This window comes from Alligator mississippiensis, chromosome 4, assembly GCF_030867095.1.
Source record: "Alligator mississippiensis isolate rAllMis1 chromosome 4, rAllMis1, whole genome shotgun sequence".
NCBI classification, from domain to species: domain Eukaryota; kingdom Metazoa; phylum Chordata; order Crocodylia; family Alligatoridae; genus Alligator; species Alligator mississippiensis.
In genome coordinates, this window is record NC_081827.1 from 247969514 (window position 1) to 247985002 (window position 15489).

General features: G+C 44.6%; 1 protein-coding gene across 3 annotated transcripts in view; it reads right to left on the reverse strand.

The window, feature by feature from the left end:
* Nucleotides 1–15489, reverse strand: part of GLI2 (GLI family zinc finger 2) — a 270831-nt gene that overhangs the window by 170734 nt on the left and 84608 nt on the right. The gene's annotated exons all lie outside the window — the stretch shown is intronic.

Sequence of the window (15489 nt, forward strand, 5' to 3'; positions counted from 1 at the left end):
GCCCTTGGCTATGCAGTTTATGAGATTCAGCCACTCATACATGCGATGCACTGTTCAGTGTTTTATACATCCTTCTCTAGCGGTTGGTTTGAAAGAGTACAATGCCCTCCCCTACTGTCAGCTATTGTATCGATTCTTTTGGATCCGGTGTGGGAGAAGCCGGTGCTATAGAGATTTAGATTAAGAGATCAACCCCCAGTGTTGATGGCAGTCATGGGAGGGGTGATGGACTATTACAGTTCTTTGAAATATGCAAATGAATATGTATTTTATACTTAAAAACTAAAAAAAAAAAGATATTTTAGAGCCTTTTCTCAAAAGAATGAGAAAGATGCTGATTTAAGAGCTCAAGATTTAGAAAATGTAAGCATGAAGGCTGCTCACACAACCATATCAATGCAATCTTTAATGACATATTCAAACATTATTTGTGAGTTTAGACCCAAGTCATTTTGATTACCATCTTGTTCATTTCCACAAACCAATACGAATCAAACAGCCATGGAGGTTTTTCAGCTTGTAGGTACTGAGCGTCATCTAATGCCATCCCATTAAAGTCAATGGCAAAGCACCCATTGACTTCAGCGGTGCAGGATCAGTGTTCACAAAAGTTATTTTGATAATGCCTACTAAAATCAGCTCAAGATTGAAATTTAGGGAAAGAAGCAAAAAAGTAGTCAGAATGATTGTATAGCAGACCTCCTATTCGCAACTAATGAGACTGGAAAATGCAGGTATATCTCATTGAAAGGCTGGGATTCTTAACTGTAGGGTGATAAAGAACAACAGATATCTCTGATAGTTATAATTTGTATTGCGATACACCTAGAAGCCATAATTAAATATCAGTGGTCCACTGTGCTAGGCACTGCATAAGTACATAAAAAATGACCTATGCCCCGAAGATCTTATAATCTTGGTGTATGATTCTCATACTTATAGGCTTGGCAATGCTACACTTGCCAGCACTACGACCAAAAGAGACTTGGGGGTCATGACTGACCACAAGATGAACATGAGCCACCAACGCGATGCTGCAGCTTGCAAAGCAAATAAAATTCTGGCTTGCATCTACTGATGCATCTCAAGTAAAACCCAAGAAGTCATCTTCCCAATGTACCTGGCCTTGGTGAAGCTGCATCCAATTCTGGGCTCCACACTATAGAAGGGATGTGGAGAAGCTTGAGAGAGTCCAGAGGAGAGCCACATGCATGACCAGAGGTAGAGAGCAGGCCTTATGAGGAGAGGCGGAGAGCCATAGGACTCTTCAGCCTGGAGAAGACAAAGCTCAGGGGTGACTTGATGGCAGCCTATAAGTACATCAGGGGTGTGCATCAGGATCTGGGGAAACATCTGTTCACCAGAGCGCCCCAAGGGAAGACAAGGTCTAATGGTCACAAACTGCTGGAAGGCCAATTTAGACGACATAAGGAAAAACGTCTTTCCCGTCCGAGTCTCCAGAGTCTAGAATAGACTCCCCCCAGAAGTGGTGCAAGCACCTACTGTGGATACCTTTAAGAAACGCTTGGATGCTTATCTTGCTGGGGTGATCTGACCCCCACCAACTTCTTGCCCTTTGGGCAGGGGGTTGGACCCGAGGATCTCGCGAGGTCCCTTCCAGCCCTAACGCCTATGAAATCTATGACAAGAGATAAAAAACAACACAAGAGAGAATGGAAGACGTTAAAGAGAACAGGGTTAGGTTAGCATTAAAAAGCTGCAGTCAGAGCACGCCAGATACCCCGTCCTTTGTAAGATACTGGATCTTATGATACTCCTGGTATTTCAGAACAGGCCAAAATTCAGCACGATTCACTATGAAGGCCGGGAGCTTTCAGCATCCTAATGTCTTGAGCCGGCCTAGCCCTGCGAGGGGCTAACGAAGCCAGTTTCATAAACAGAAGTTGTCCATCAGCCAACTTTGATTGCGGATTGCACATTCCATCGTTACGACCAGACATCTGAGAAAAACAACTGTGTTTTGTGCTGAGGTCAAGTACTCCTTTCTCCCTCTCCCTTGTGTGCTGTACACCGAGTGGAACTATTTTTGCTATCTGGAAAGTATTTATTCATTTGCAAAAAAAAAACACCCTTTGCATTTAAGTACAACAATCCCTAAGAATTATCCTGGTCTCTTGAGGGGATTTTTTGACTCTGCAGACCAAGGTTGTGAGTGTGTAAAACTGCTGAGTTGACAATGCAAACTGCCCGTCGCATTCCCCAAAGACTCCTCCCGTCAACTGATCTAAAAAATGAGAGCTTTCCCACAAAACAGGAGGATGTCCTCAATGCTGAGAGGTTATGCACTTAAAAAAAATGCAGACCGAATAACAATCTGGTTTTAATTTGCCACCAAAACAAGGGGTTCCCAAATGATCATTTAGTACTTGCATTTGGAAAAAAAATAATGGACATAAATTAGTGACACACATCAGCCTAGGAAGACAACCATGCCTGAATAAAGGTCACCTCATTTCCCACAATTACCATTCGCAGGCAGAAACGATATGGATTAGCAAAATAAACGTACCCGTCATCACGTCTGGATGATCCACAGCCTCTGGCTCCCTTGGACCAGTGCGCACAAATACATTCCTAACTTTGGGGCCTGTGACTGCACACCTGCCTCCACCTCACCAGAGACCCCCCATCTAAAAACAAACCAATGTTTAATGTCACAATCCAGGGAAAAGATTGGGGCCTAAACCACACAAGCTATGCAGATCACTAACAAATGACATGGAGAATCTTACAGACATTTCTGTTGCACCAAGGCAAGCATCATCATAGCATGCAAGAGCTACCTAAGCCTAAATGAATTCAACCTTTCACCACCCTTATAACGCAGAGTGCATTATCCCCATTTTATAGTCAAGAAAACAGACAATTCAGGACGACATTTTCAAAAGCACTCAACCTCCATTCAACTCTAATCCCACTGGTTTCTTGTATTATTGATTTCTAATGGCAGAGGAGATGAGCTGAACCGGAGCTTGTTTGAAAATCCCACCCTAAATGATTTGCCGGGAACCAAACAATAAATGTGTGGAGGGGGTCATAAGAGAAGCTGTGTCTCTAGGGTTGCAGCCCACTATAGCCTTCGCCATATTATCATCCTTCTCCATACATGAACACCTCGCGGTGTACCTGGAAGTGAACTGCACACCTCTGCAGTGCTCGGAAAGGTGGTATTAAAACCATTAATTAAGGAGGCAGCCTCATTCTGCAACAACTTGGACGTCCAAGTGGCCTCTTAAGACTAGTATCCTACACAGCATATGGCATTTACCCATTATGGAAACCAAATAACTACAAAGGCAAAGGTTGCATCAGAAAGAAACAGTCATTTCAATGTGGTCAATCATAGATGGAAAAAGGATTCATTAGACCGTGGATGAAACAACATCGAACGTTCAAAACCTCCACACTGGGCATTACTGGGTTCAAATAAAAACCAAATTTCAACTTTCATTTCTACCCAGGAGAACTTTTACAACCTTTTCTCCAATGCCTGACGAAGGGTGTTTGCACCCAAAAGCTTGCAATTAAAGACATTTTTTTGCAAAACTCTTGTTGGTCTAATAAAAGATATCACCTCTACTATGAGTCCTGACTACCTTTTCCTCTAGACTAATACAGCTACAGCTTGGAGACCTATGAGAACCACTGGAAAACTTAAGCACAGCACCTACATGCCACGCTGTACATCAAAACGGTGCCAAAAGTTGCACAATGCTTCTTCTTTAGTCATTGAATTCCAAGCAGGGCTCCCCTTAAATAACCCTGCCATGACACTGGGAGGATGCACACAAAAGGAAAGACCCCCCCCCGTGCTTAGTTCTGGCTAATGTTTTTCTAGTTACTTTTTTTTTTTAATCTCACACTCCAAACACAAGGCAAAGTGGAGAAACTGCATCACGGGCAGATGCCCCTTGGACTCATGGCACGCCATACAGTACACGAGGCTTTTCCCATATTGTATGGGGGGGCTGGAATTCAAAGCCCCTTCTTTTACACACTAAATCTGATCTGAGGCTCATCTCGACAATGTTGATAAATATGCTGCCATGCATTATTTATGCGCTCTCGCTCTCCCGCCTCCTGCTCCCGACTGGAAAGCAGCATCCACCGCCGCTGCAACGTGTAAGTAGAGAGCTCCGAGACCTGCCCTGTATAAATACCTGCAATAAATAAAAGATAAACAAGAGATGTTGCATGGCGACAGCCGCTGCTCCTCTTCCTCCCTCCGCTTGCCTTTCAATGCATGCAAGGCATTTAAGCTAGGGGGGCTTCGTGGCGGGGGCTAGAAGCCGAGGCAGCTGTAAGCCACCATGCTGGTTCCTGGCTGCAGCTGTATTAAATAAACTATTTGGACCAGGATGGAAAACACCCCTGCACTAAAAACATCTGAGAGCAGAAATTTCTGCTGATGAGCACCAGGAGATCAGCGGTTTACAACGCTAGCAGCATTCCTTCAGCTATTCATCATCCTAATCATCATTATAAATGTTGGCAGCCAGCAAAAAACATCCATTGTTTCTCTCCTTCCTTTTTCCACCCCCCGCCTCTTCCACCCTCCTTAAGATCTGCAGACTTAGTGATGAGGAGACTTTATGGTGGTTTAATCCTCAGTGGTTTTTCCAAGCTACGCAGGGGACCACCTCTGAAGATGCTTTGCTGCAGAGCTGCCGTAGAGGCAATAGAGCACGGCAGCCAACGGAGGAAAACCAGTGACCGCAATGAAAAGGTCCTTGGAGGCCAGACTTGCAGATCCTCTCTCCTGCAGCCAGTTTTATTGAAGGGACTGAGACTCCCGACTGCTGGGTTCCTTTCCAGCCTATGTGATCTAACCCCTTGCATTTCAGTTTCTCCAGGAGTTGAAATGGAGGAGCACGATGGCCTTCGTCAAATCGTGTTGTGTGGTTTCATTAATGCTGATGAAGTGCTGAGACTCCCAGGGGCAAAGCTTTGTGGAAGTATTACTTCGTTTTGAACAGTCACTATCCTACACCCATCTTGCTCCCACATGCAAATACTTTGAGATGCAAAAGATGCCAGACGCAGGGTGTCAGTGGATTTATATGTCTATTCTCTCCCCGGGGAACGCACGCTACTCCGCTTCACACAGGCCCACAGAGATTTCAGACTCTTGGCACAAGAGTAAGCCATGATTATTAGGGTTGTCGCTTTTCAATAAGGTTAACAAGCGGAGCAAAATCTATCACGTATCCTGACTGAGTAACCTTGGGGTGGAAAGGCAAGAGGAGTCCTACTGTGATGCCACGTTGTCAACTGGATAACCCAGGCTAAGTCCAGGCGTTCAAGAAGCCAGCGGTGGAAGTGCTCTAACTTTTGAGGTTTACTCCAAGCACCCCCGTTTAGGTCGGGAGGAATCAAAACACACATTAGCCCTTGTGGGGAGGAGGAAGGGACTCGGAGGTTGCTTGCTTGGCCTGAGGGGGGGGCTCCCACACACCTCCCAGCATGCCCTGTTGGCTCCCATGTCTGCCATCGACACCCCCCTGGGACTCTCAGGCATGTCACCCCAGGGCTCTCCATGCCAAGGGTGGAAGGAGAGCAGCAGCCTGCCCCACCACCGTGGCCCAGGAGGGCAATCCCCCTGCAGGAGGTGGTGCTGACACCACTCAGGGGTGTAGCAATATCCCAAGCAGTCTTTGACCCGGTGCATAAACTCCTTATCATTGCACTGCGAGTCTCTCCGCTCTGTAGCAGCGTGTGCAACCTCCCTCAGGGTGGTTGGCTGTCCATAGACCTCTTTGTTGGACCTACGCAACATGGTCTTGGGTCTGGGCGGCTTGTTCAAATGAAAGCTGCGGTCTTTACAAATGTCCGGATGGGGTACATGGAATTGGCTCATTGCTGGCCGGAGGGAACAAGGGTGGGGGAAGGCGGTGGGGATGGGAAATAGGGGCTTCACCACCTCGGCCCAGCCCTTGAGCACAGAAGACAAGGTCTAGCCTAGCCTAGACACCACCCCATGAAGGGGGATGAGCAGGGTGCTGCAATGCTGCATGGGATGTCGGTGGGATGCCACCTACTGTGAGTGGCGATGGGATCTGGTACAGGATGTCTGCTATGGCGCTGAAATCCAACACCACATCCATCCATTTTTACAGCACCCTATGTGCCTCGACCGTCTGTTCAGTTATGGCTGCAGAGCTTTTTCTGCATGCCTACCGCGCAATAAATGTAACTTCTGTCCCTCACCACAATGACGACTGTGACGTGACGCCACTGGAATAAAATCAAGACTTCCCAGCCCGATTGGCACAGTGGGGAGAGGAGAGAGCCACAAACCAACACGATTATCCCAGGAAAGGCAAGATGGGTTCAATCACATAAGGTAGGAAACCTACAGGGCAGTGCTTGCTCGTCTCTCTCAAGACATTGCGCTTTCAGCTCTTTTCTCTCTCTCTGAACAGACACTGAGCTTTTATCTCCTCAGTTAAAACATTTCTTATTGTGCAAGAGGTTGGAGAAACACCGCCCCCCCCCTCTTCTCACACCCAAAAAAGAACAAGAGAGTTACAGCGCTAACAGTGCAGATACAACTGGTTGATGACAATAAAGCAGCATTTCCAATGGCTCGGAGCCTCCTTCCTACCAAGTCTATTATGTTCTGCTTGCTTTAACACCCCGCGCAGCCACCGTTTTTGATCAAAGTTCAAATGACGTGGGTGTGTTCAGTTCTCATGGAGGCACTGGTGCCTGAATGCTGGGAACAAACTGAGATTTGGGAGGGTTTGTGGTCAGCGGCAGAACTCTCTTATAAGAGCTTTGCCAAGTCAGGACTGTAGGTGGTTTAATAGCCTCCAGACCTTTATTATGCTTGGGATGCAACGTGTACCCAGATCCGCCTCCGCCAGACCAGAGCTGCTACTTAGCTCGTGAGTCATCGCAGGCAGAAACATGCATCTGTGTACTCCACACCTGACCTGGGTTAACTTCTTTAGCTCAAAAGCCACTGAGTGTGTAAGAACTGGATACAAGCATCTGAAGCAAAACGGGGGCATTCGATAGGATTATTTGTATATCAATGCCCACTCGGCTCTTTTAGGTGTGCTATACCATCCCCGAGCTCTGAACACTTCAATTTTATCGGGAGGTCTAGACCTGCTGGGATAGTGCTTGCTTCTTTCAGGTTTTGCAAGTGTATTTTCATCCGCTCAATACAAGTACAAACCCACTTCCCACCATGTTGAACTCAAGCTACTGTGTCGGTCTTCCAAACAGCGAAAACCAGAACAGGGTCCAAGATGCTTCATGGACCCAGAAAGTAGAAGTAGTCCACACCACTTCTGGTTCTCGTTAGTGCAGCCACCTTGGTGCCATGCAGTGGGCAGGCTAATTAACAGTGTTAAGAGGATTGGCTAATGCAGGCGCAATGCTACTTGAATGCCGCTATACCGCTTCCTGCTCAGAAGGTAATTATTGGCTACCTACCAAACCAGACCTATATAAAAATCCATGCTTCAAGCATTGCATGAAGGCTAATGATGTCTGCTTCTCAGAGGTAATTGGGATATGCATGAAGCAAGGCCTCCAAGCTAATTAGCCCTTTTTAAAAAGTCTGGACTAATTAGCCCAGGTTTTAAGACACATTATGCTACAACCTTGAAGCAGACATAGCACAACACGGCTTGGAGCCACGGCCACGTTCGGAGAGAGAACTGTCGGCTTGTCCAGAAATGATTTTTTAAATTGGATACCCTAGCACCATTTCAGGGATGCTTTAGACATACCAGGATACAACTTGAAAGTTCAGATCCTTGATATGCAGTAAAATGCAGGAGAGTTGAGTTGGTCACTATACTCTCAGCTAGGACACTTGGCCGTTACAGAAGTGAGCGTGGCATTGAGCACAGATGCCTGAACTAGGTTTACAACAGCTCACTGTGTAGCTGTGGCAGCAAGGAACTCCGTGTGGACTATTTTACCCTGTTTCTTAGGCAGCTTTTTGCAGGTGAACACCATCCTGCTGCAGCTGGACTGCTACCAGGACCAGGCTAGCTGGCTTGAATCTAGCTCTGCAGGCACACCCTTAGTTTTCAACTCTTTCCTGTTGGCTCATTTACTTCTGGTCTAGTTTTTGCCCGAATGCCTGGTTTCCTGGTCAGCAAGTCTAGTTGGAGTTGTTAGTTCTTTAACCGCATAGACTACAGCATCCTAGACTCTTTCCCAAAACAGGGCACTCAAACAAGCCATGCCAGAACCATATGAGTCCTCATCAGGATCTGAATCATTCCAAAATGTACAGGTGTCTGGATTCATTTGACTCACAAAAAATGGAGACTTTTCTCCCTATCACACAATGCTTATACCTGTGAAAGCAGAATTTAACAGGTCCGTTGCTGATATTGAGTAAATATGTCTACTTGGGACCAAACTGCTTCTGGGCCATTGTTTTCATATTCTTATTGTGACGTACATAGCTAAAAATGAAAAACCCCAAACAAGTAGCTGATCCACTTCTACCAATATTCTTGCAAGGAAAAACCCTGCTTGTGACACAATCAACTTGAAAGTGTTGCTTTTAAACTTACAAGGAAGGGAAAGTAATGGAACAGTATAACACCGCGTGCGACCGTACACATGGATCGAAATAGTCTGTAGTAATACTTTGCTCATCCTTGTTCTCTCTTTGAATTTATTTATTTTTTAAAGAAAGAGGTATTTTAACACAATGTACAATCAGCCAAGTGTTTAAGGGCAAATAATAAAGACAAAGTAGCAACAGATACACATGATATGCAACAACCCTGAAATTAAAACCCCAGTATTTCACAGTATGAAACAACCATCAATGCTAGGGACAGAAGTTACACGTAAACCAGTTTAAGTGATCAGAAGCTGGTTTAAACCTGTAACAGAACAGAAGTTCAGTGCACATAAACCAGTTTCAAAATGGCTGAAACTGGTTTAAGTGATTGAATGTAGTATCAGACTTAATTGATTTGGGTCAAACTGGTTTATGAAACTTCTGTCCCTTCCTGGTTCAAGTGAAATCAGAATCCCCCAGCATCCCAGCTTGCTTTGCAGCTGGGATGTGCTGTCTGCTCCAGAGAGCAGGGCTGGCCCCAGCCCTCTGCTCCCTAGCTGGAGCAGTGAAGGCTGGCTCACTACCCCCACACCAGGCAAACCCCAGCTGGGGTAGGTATAACCCCAGGAGGGTTAATCTCCCCTTCCCCTGAGTACAGAGCTGCCCTGCCCTGCTTATCTACTGCTGGCTGTGACTGTGGACTACAAATCCCAGAGGCACCTGGAAACAGGAAGAGGAAGTGATGAGCAACCCTGCAGAGTTCTGCTGCTGTGATTTTAGACTGCAAAACCCAGAGACCTCAGGTGCAGCAGGAAGAGGAAATGAACACAAAGACCATGCTGGCTACATGCTAGAGAGCCATGCTTTAGCACCCCCAGTTTCTGGCTTGAGCCACTGCAGGCATGTGGCTGCATTTCCTGAATCAAAAGTGAATGCTCGTTCTCTTGCTTATTGGGTCAATTTTTGCAGCTTAGACTAACCTGCAAAGACTGAATCAGTTCAGCCTCAGGTTTTTTGATCGTCTATACTTGGCCCAAATGAGGGTGATCTGGGCAAAAGTTTTTTCATACAGGCTGGTTTTTCCATAACTACCTAAAGCAAGGTTACTTGCACTTTTTTTTTTAAATAGCTACTACTCAAGATATTGAAATAGAGGGACCACAGGACTGATCTATTACAGCAAGGCCTATGTCCTTAAAGAGTTGAGAAATGAGAGGTTGATATCCTGAAGAAAGTGAGGGGTGTTCTAATGGAGATAAAGTTTCAGAGACAATTATGGTTTAAAATGAACATAGAAAATACAGAGATCTTTTGCCGGCAACTGTAAAAGCTCCTTCACAGCCATTCGCTTCCAATCATTCTGTGACAATCAATGAAAAGGAGAGGAATTGTTACCACAACACATTTGCTATTCATTTAAGAAACTTAAATGAATAGAATAATTGGTGAGTCACATACTTTTGTAGTTATAATGCAAATCTCACAATGCCAATCCTCTACAGAAAACCAATTGAATTTTTCATTGTAAAAATACTAAGTATATGTATCTAAATGTCAACTGTCTGAATGGATTCTGCATAACAAGAGTCATGCACATAAACCACAAACTCTGGTTGCAAGACAATTTCTATATAACCATTAAATGCACATAGTTACTATGCAATCTCCCATGGAAATCAAATGCATATCATAAAAATAGTCCAGCATGTGCATAATATGGCATACAGATGCTCCTTATACAACATGAAAGGTAGTTACAATTTATGCCCAACTCTAGTGCTAATAGTTTCTTAAGCCCTGTGAGTCTTAAGCAAAAATGCTTATGTAATTGTATGCCATGGCAAACCACTGGGGCTGCATGCATAAACTAGGTATTTGTATTTCTGCATAAATGTATGTAATGCCTTCATTTGGAGACGTGAAGTTGCCCCAAATTACTTCTATTTTCTCCCTGTGCTGGCAAAAATGGGTAAGACCAGGCTTCTACTATAGAAGTAATAGCACGATCTTGCAAAACCGATGCATATGTATCAGAACAATGTTGAAAAGAACTGCCAACACTTAGACAATTTGAAAACAATAATCATTAGAAAAAACTGCAGGCAACGCTTCCAGAACCACAGAGAGGCAAGGGGCAGAATCGGCTGTGATGTAGAAATAAACACTGTGCGAGCTACTTGATGTAGTTGGACCCCGCTTTTGGCAAAACTCTTATAGACATTTAACTTTAAGCATGTGACTAAATACCACTGAAGCCAGTGAGAAATAAGGTTATTCATAATTTGAGTCTTGATGCTGACATTTTGCAGAGGTGGGTGCTCTGAAAATACAAGAGATGGAAAATACTGTAAAGATACTGCATCAGAAGGCATTAGGAACCCCGTAGATAAGACAAATTACTTTCAGCATCTCTTCTGGTCACGAGACAATGTCTTTAGGCCTATCAGCTATAGGGATGCTTATTGCAATGTAAACCTCGGGGCATGACATGAAAACAGAGGAAACCCAGAGGTTTGTCCCCATAACAAATGGCAAAGAGTTGGCCTTACTTTGGTCAATGGAAAGGGGGAAACCTACTGTAAAATTAGTTGTCTGGAGAAAGGCTGAGTCAACTGGTGAGCGAGCCCAACGTTTACACCCTGAGCTATTGCTCATAAAGTACAATCTTCCCCCAGCTGTGGCCTCACCAATTTGCTTCATGCCTGAAGTGAATGGGTTTCCACCAACAGCTCATTCAGCCCTTGGCCTTTCTACTGAAGCAGCTGGCAAACAGTGCCATAAGAGATGCCAATGGTAGGAATGATTTTTTTTATGTATTTTGGCCACTTGTCCACTGGAAAGTGGGCTGGAATCACCTCCTTGCACCAGTCCATGAATCAGGCAGGCACAGGTTTAAATCAGAGTTTGGGATGTGAAGCTACCTGCCAGGCTTCGGTCTAGCAAAACGAGCCAGTCTTTATACTACTGAAGTAGTACAGGTTTTCAAGATAACACCAATCAAACCCCACCTTTAGCTTCTCTCTTAAGAACCACAATAATGGCCACATTAGATGAGTAAGGAGAAGCAAAATGAGGGAAGCTTTATAACTGGCTTTCTCAAACTGAAGCAGACATGCAAATCATTTCTCAAATCTTGGCAGCTGCCTCTAGTCTTAGCAAGAAACAGTGCAGATGACGCCAAAATAGCTCTTTGAGCTGGTGGAGGCCTGCAGCTACAACTACAGAGGGTAGCAGAAATAGGTCTTCATTGCGTGCACATATGCACGCACATGCACGCACACACGCATACCATAGACAGGCTGGACCCGATGATCTTGTGAGGTCCCCTCCAGCCCTAATGTCTATAATGTTTATGAGACATGAAAAAGAAGACCAACTAAATCTCTCAGTAACAGATAGCAATATACTTTTCCCCATGCATCCTTTCAATGCCAGGACAGCTACTTGAGATATTCTATATTAAAGTGACATAAAATTAGCAGGGATTTGGTTTGGTTATCTCAGAAAAGGAGGGATAAAGTTTTCAATACCCCTTTACATAATGCAATAGGGAAGAATGGAATTAGGTGAAATTCAATGACATAACCCTTCCCAAGAGCTCGCGCATCTCGTGGGGGAGACAGTCATTCAAAAGTGTTAAAAACCGTGAGCAACTAGAGCCTTTCATATTTTTTGGGGGATCTGAAATAAAGATAAAGCCATGTTTCAGAAGAAACCGTCTGTGGGAAGAGAGCTGATGGGACAAGCCAAATATCCTGAACTATAGTCTCAGTTGTAGCCATGACCTTACAGGTCAAGGTTGAGGCATGGTGATAAGATGGGGCAGGGTAAACATGCGAGGCTCTACTTGACCGTGTCTTACAGAACATAAGGGTGTGAATTTGGTAAGCTTCCTGAAACATTAAACACGCTCTTTAATTTAAAGTAAAAAAAGCCAGGAATTAAAAAAAAAAAATTCCAATTTCACCGAGGCAGGGCGATCAGATGACAAACTGATCGGCAACCGAAAAGCCCTCGATATTTTAACAAATCGGAGCGGGCAGAAGACCTTTCGGCGGCTGAACAGATCAGTTCCATCTGTGATTCCTAAGGCTGAAGACCGAGTCGAGAAATGCGAATCTTGTAGGCCGACAGGTTTGTGAACTTTATCAGGAGCCGCTTAACAGTTGGTCTTAATCGTTTTCCAAGGCACAGCACAGGTATGGAGATGAATCTCTTTCCCACATTGTTTCCTCCCAATAGGGCTGGATTTTAGATTTGCCAGGATTAGAGTAAGCCACCGGAATTCCCCACCTGGACATCAAGGAGGCTGGACGCCTTTATTTCAAAGGCACACAGTATGCAGTAATTCCTGCCGGACCCCATGGGACTAGCACTCTCATTTCTAATCAGTGAACTGTCTCTGCTTTGTGCAAAAAAAACCTTTTAGAATTTATTTTATTGCACTTTTCCTTTACTCTAGCATTTTCTTTTGGGGTTAACATATTTTTGTCCTACATGCTAATGGGCTATAAGGAGAAACATTTATCCAAACTGGAGGTATTCAGATAAAACAAAACAAAACAAAACATAGGACCTAGATACAAAAATCACAGCTGACAAGTTTTTAAATCCCAAACTCCCCATTTCCTCAGTTTCTTTGCCCTCCTCCCCCTAAATAAATCTGTCTGTACTTTGGGTAAATCTGATAACTTTTATTAGACCAACTCAAATTTGATAATCAGATTTACCCAAAGAACCTTGTCTGCCTGTGTCCTTAGACCGGTGCGGCTACAACCTACACCCCTGTCTGTATTTGGTGTTTACATACACTTTGCTTTATTCGTCCTTCAAATACAGCAGGCTGCAAACCATCCGAACCTGTTAACAATACATTTGTGTTACCCAAACGTCTGATATCTCCTCTGAGGTTTATAGCAGACGCCGGCCCACTTACATCGGGTTAACAGGGGAAAGAGAGAGAAGTAGCTAGGTTCTTCGAGGACTGTGTACCAAGGAGGAAAGGGAAGCAAAGAGGAAAACGTCATTATTTTCATAAGTAGACAAGGTTCTTTGGGTAAATCCAATATCTTTTATTAGACCAACTCAAATAGTTGGAAATTACTGTTCTTAACAAGCTTTTGGGCACAAACGCCCTTCGTCAAGCTGAGGAAGCATCTGCAGGTGGGGCCTTTCTGCAGAAATCATCCCGGGGTTTTCTCCCCCTTAATCTAGGCTGACTTTGGATCACCAAATTGGCTGGACCTTGTCTCTAATTTTCAGAGAGCTGCAGATGTCCCTAAATCTTTACCAAGAGGGCTGAACAACTGAGATGACTCCGTCAGCGTTGGTCCATTATCGGTAACACATATGGATGCCAATTCTCACCCCTTCCCACCTCCAGGCCAGTTTTGCCCCCAGAAGTAAAGATCTCAACGGTTTATTACCACATCCCAAGGCTACACTTAAAGGATGTATCGGCACCGGTGTATCCATCAGGAATACGATCTTCCCAACCCGTGACTTATCTAGCTATGCTGGCAAAAGCCCTAGTGAAGATGAAGTTACCCAGTCACACGCATCATTTTTGTCCAGTATAACTCAGGCCATTTCGGAACTGGCTTCAATTATCCTGGCAAAAGTATTAGTTTGCTGGATTCAGCTGCGTCTCCAATGAAGGGGTTTGCTCTGTTAGACGAGGCCAGAGAGACAGACTTCCATGAGGTAATGTGAATGAGGAGCTCATGCAAATGAACACAAGTATTTCTTTCAGTAGGCCCCTTCCCAGAGAAAAGACAGGGAGAAAAACAGCACCAAAATCTCTCCTCAAATCCTCCTCCACCACCACCCACGGGGACCTGCAGGACTCCACGCCTATCATGGGAAGAGTTCGCATAAAAGGACATATTCTGGAAAGGTCGACGTGTTTGCTTTGGCAAGCTCGATTGCATCTCAATGTTTTATCCATCAAGCTCAAACTTTCACTAGCTCCCGGAGGGGGAAAAAAACTCAGCCAAACATTTTCCTGCTCCTGCGCCAGGCAGTCAGGTTCGGCTCATTCTAATAGACATAATAGTGAAGGAAGAGCTTTGATTTTGACCCCTGCAAAGAAATACTCCTAACGAGAGAAACAGAGGCAAATGCAGCAGAGTTTGCATCCTCTTGCAGCCAGGCAGGATGGCTATTACAAGTATTATTGATCCGAGTCTGGAAAGGCGAGTGATTAGGTAGATCAGCTCAAATGAGTGCTGGCTGCCCATTGTCATGGCTTCTGCATAAATGCCCCACCTTTAAAGAAGGGTTTTACCAGCACTGCCTTTCATATCCCCCACGTAAAGACAGGTGCCTACAAACCCAAGGAGCAGATAAAGAAAGAAAAAAATATCAGGGAACCTCTAAACTTGCCTAAAATACCTCCTCCGTGCAGAGAAGCACTACCATGGCAAAGTTTGTCTTGTGGGGAAACTCTCAGGACAAAATTTCTTTATGCACCATTACAAGGTTTCTAGCCCAACCTGTTCATCTAGGGATATAAATGCCCCTGTCTAAGCATAACAGGTCAGGAGATATTAGGTCTTAAACTAGGTCCAGAAGTAAAATATTCATACAGCTATGTTGGAACAATGGATTTTGGAGTTTCCCATTCGCAGAAAAAAGATGACACATTTTTCTGGAGGTTATCATTTTTTTAGAAAGGGATGCATCTGAAGCCACTCAAGGGTTTGGGATGTTGAGTGGGCAGAGTGCAGGCAAGGCAGTGAAAGGAAGGTGATTAATGCCTGCAAGTCTTTCTGCTCTGCCTTGGTGATATCGCCAGCGTACTTTGCAAATAGAGATGCTATATTTTATAGCCACCTATTATATACATTCAGTACAAAATAGGTCATTGCCTAATTTGTGGGAAGCACAAGAGCAATCTAGCATGAATTGGATCAAAAGTTTTACCATAA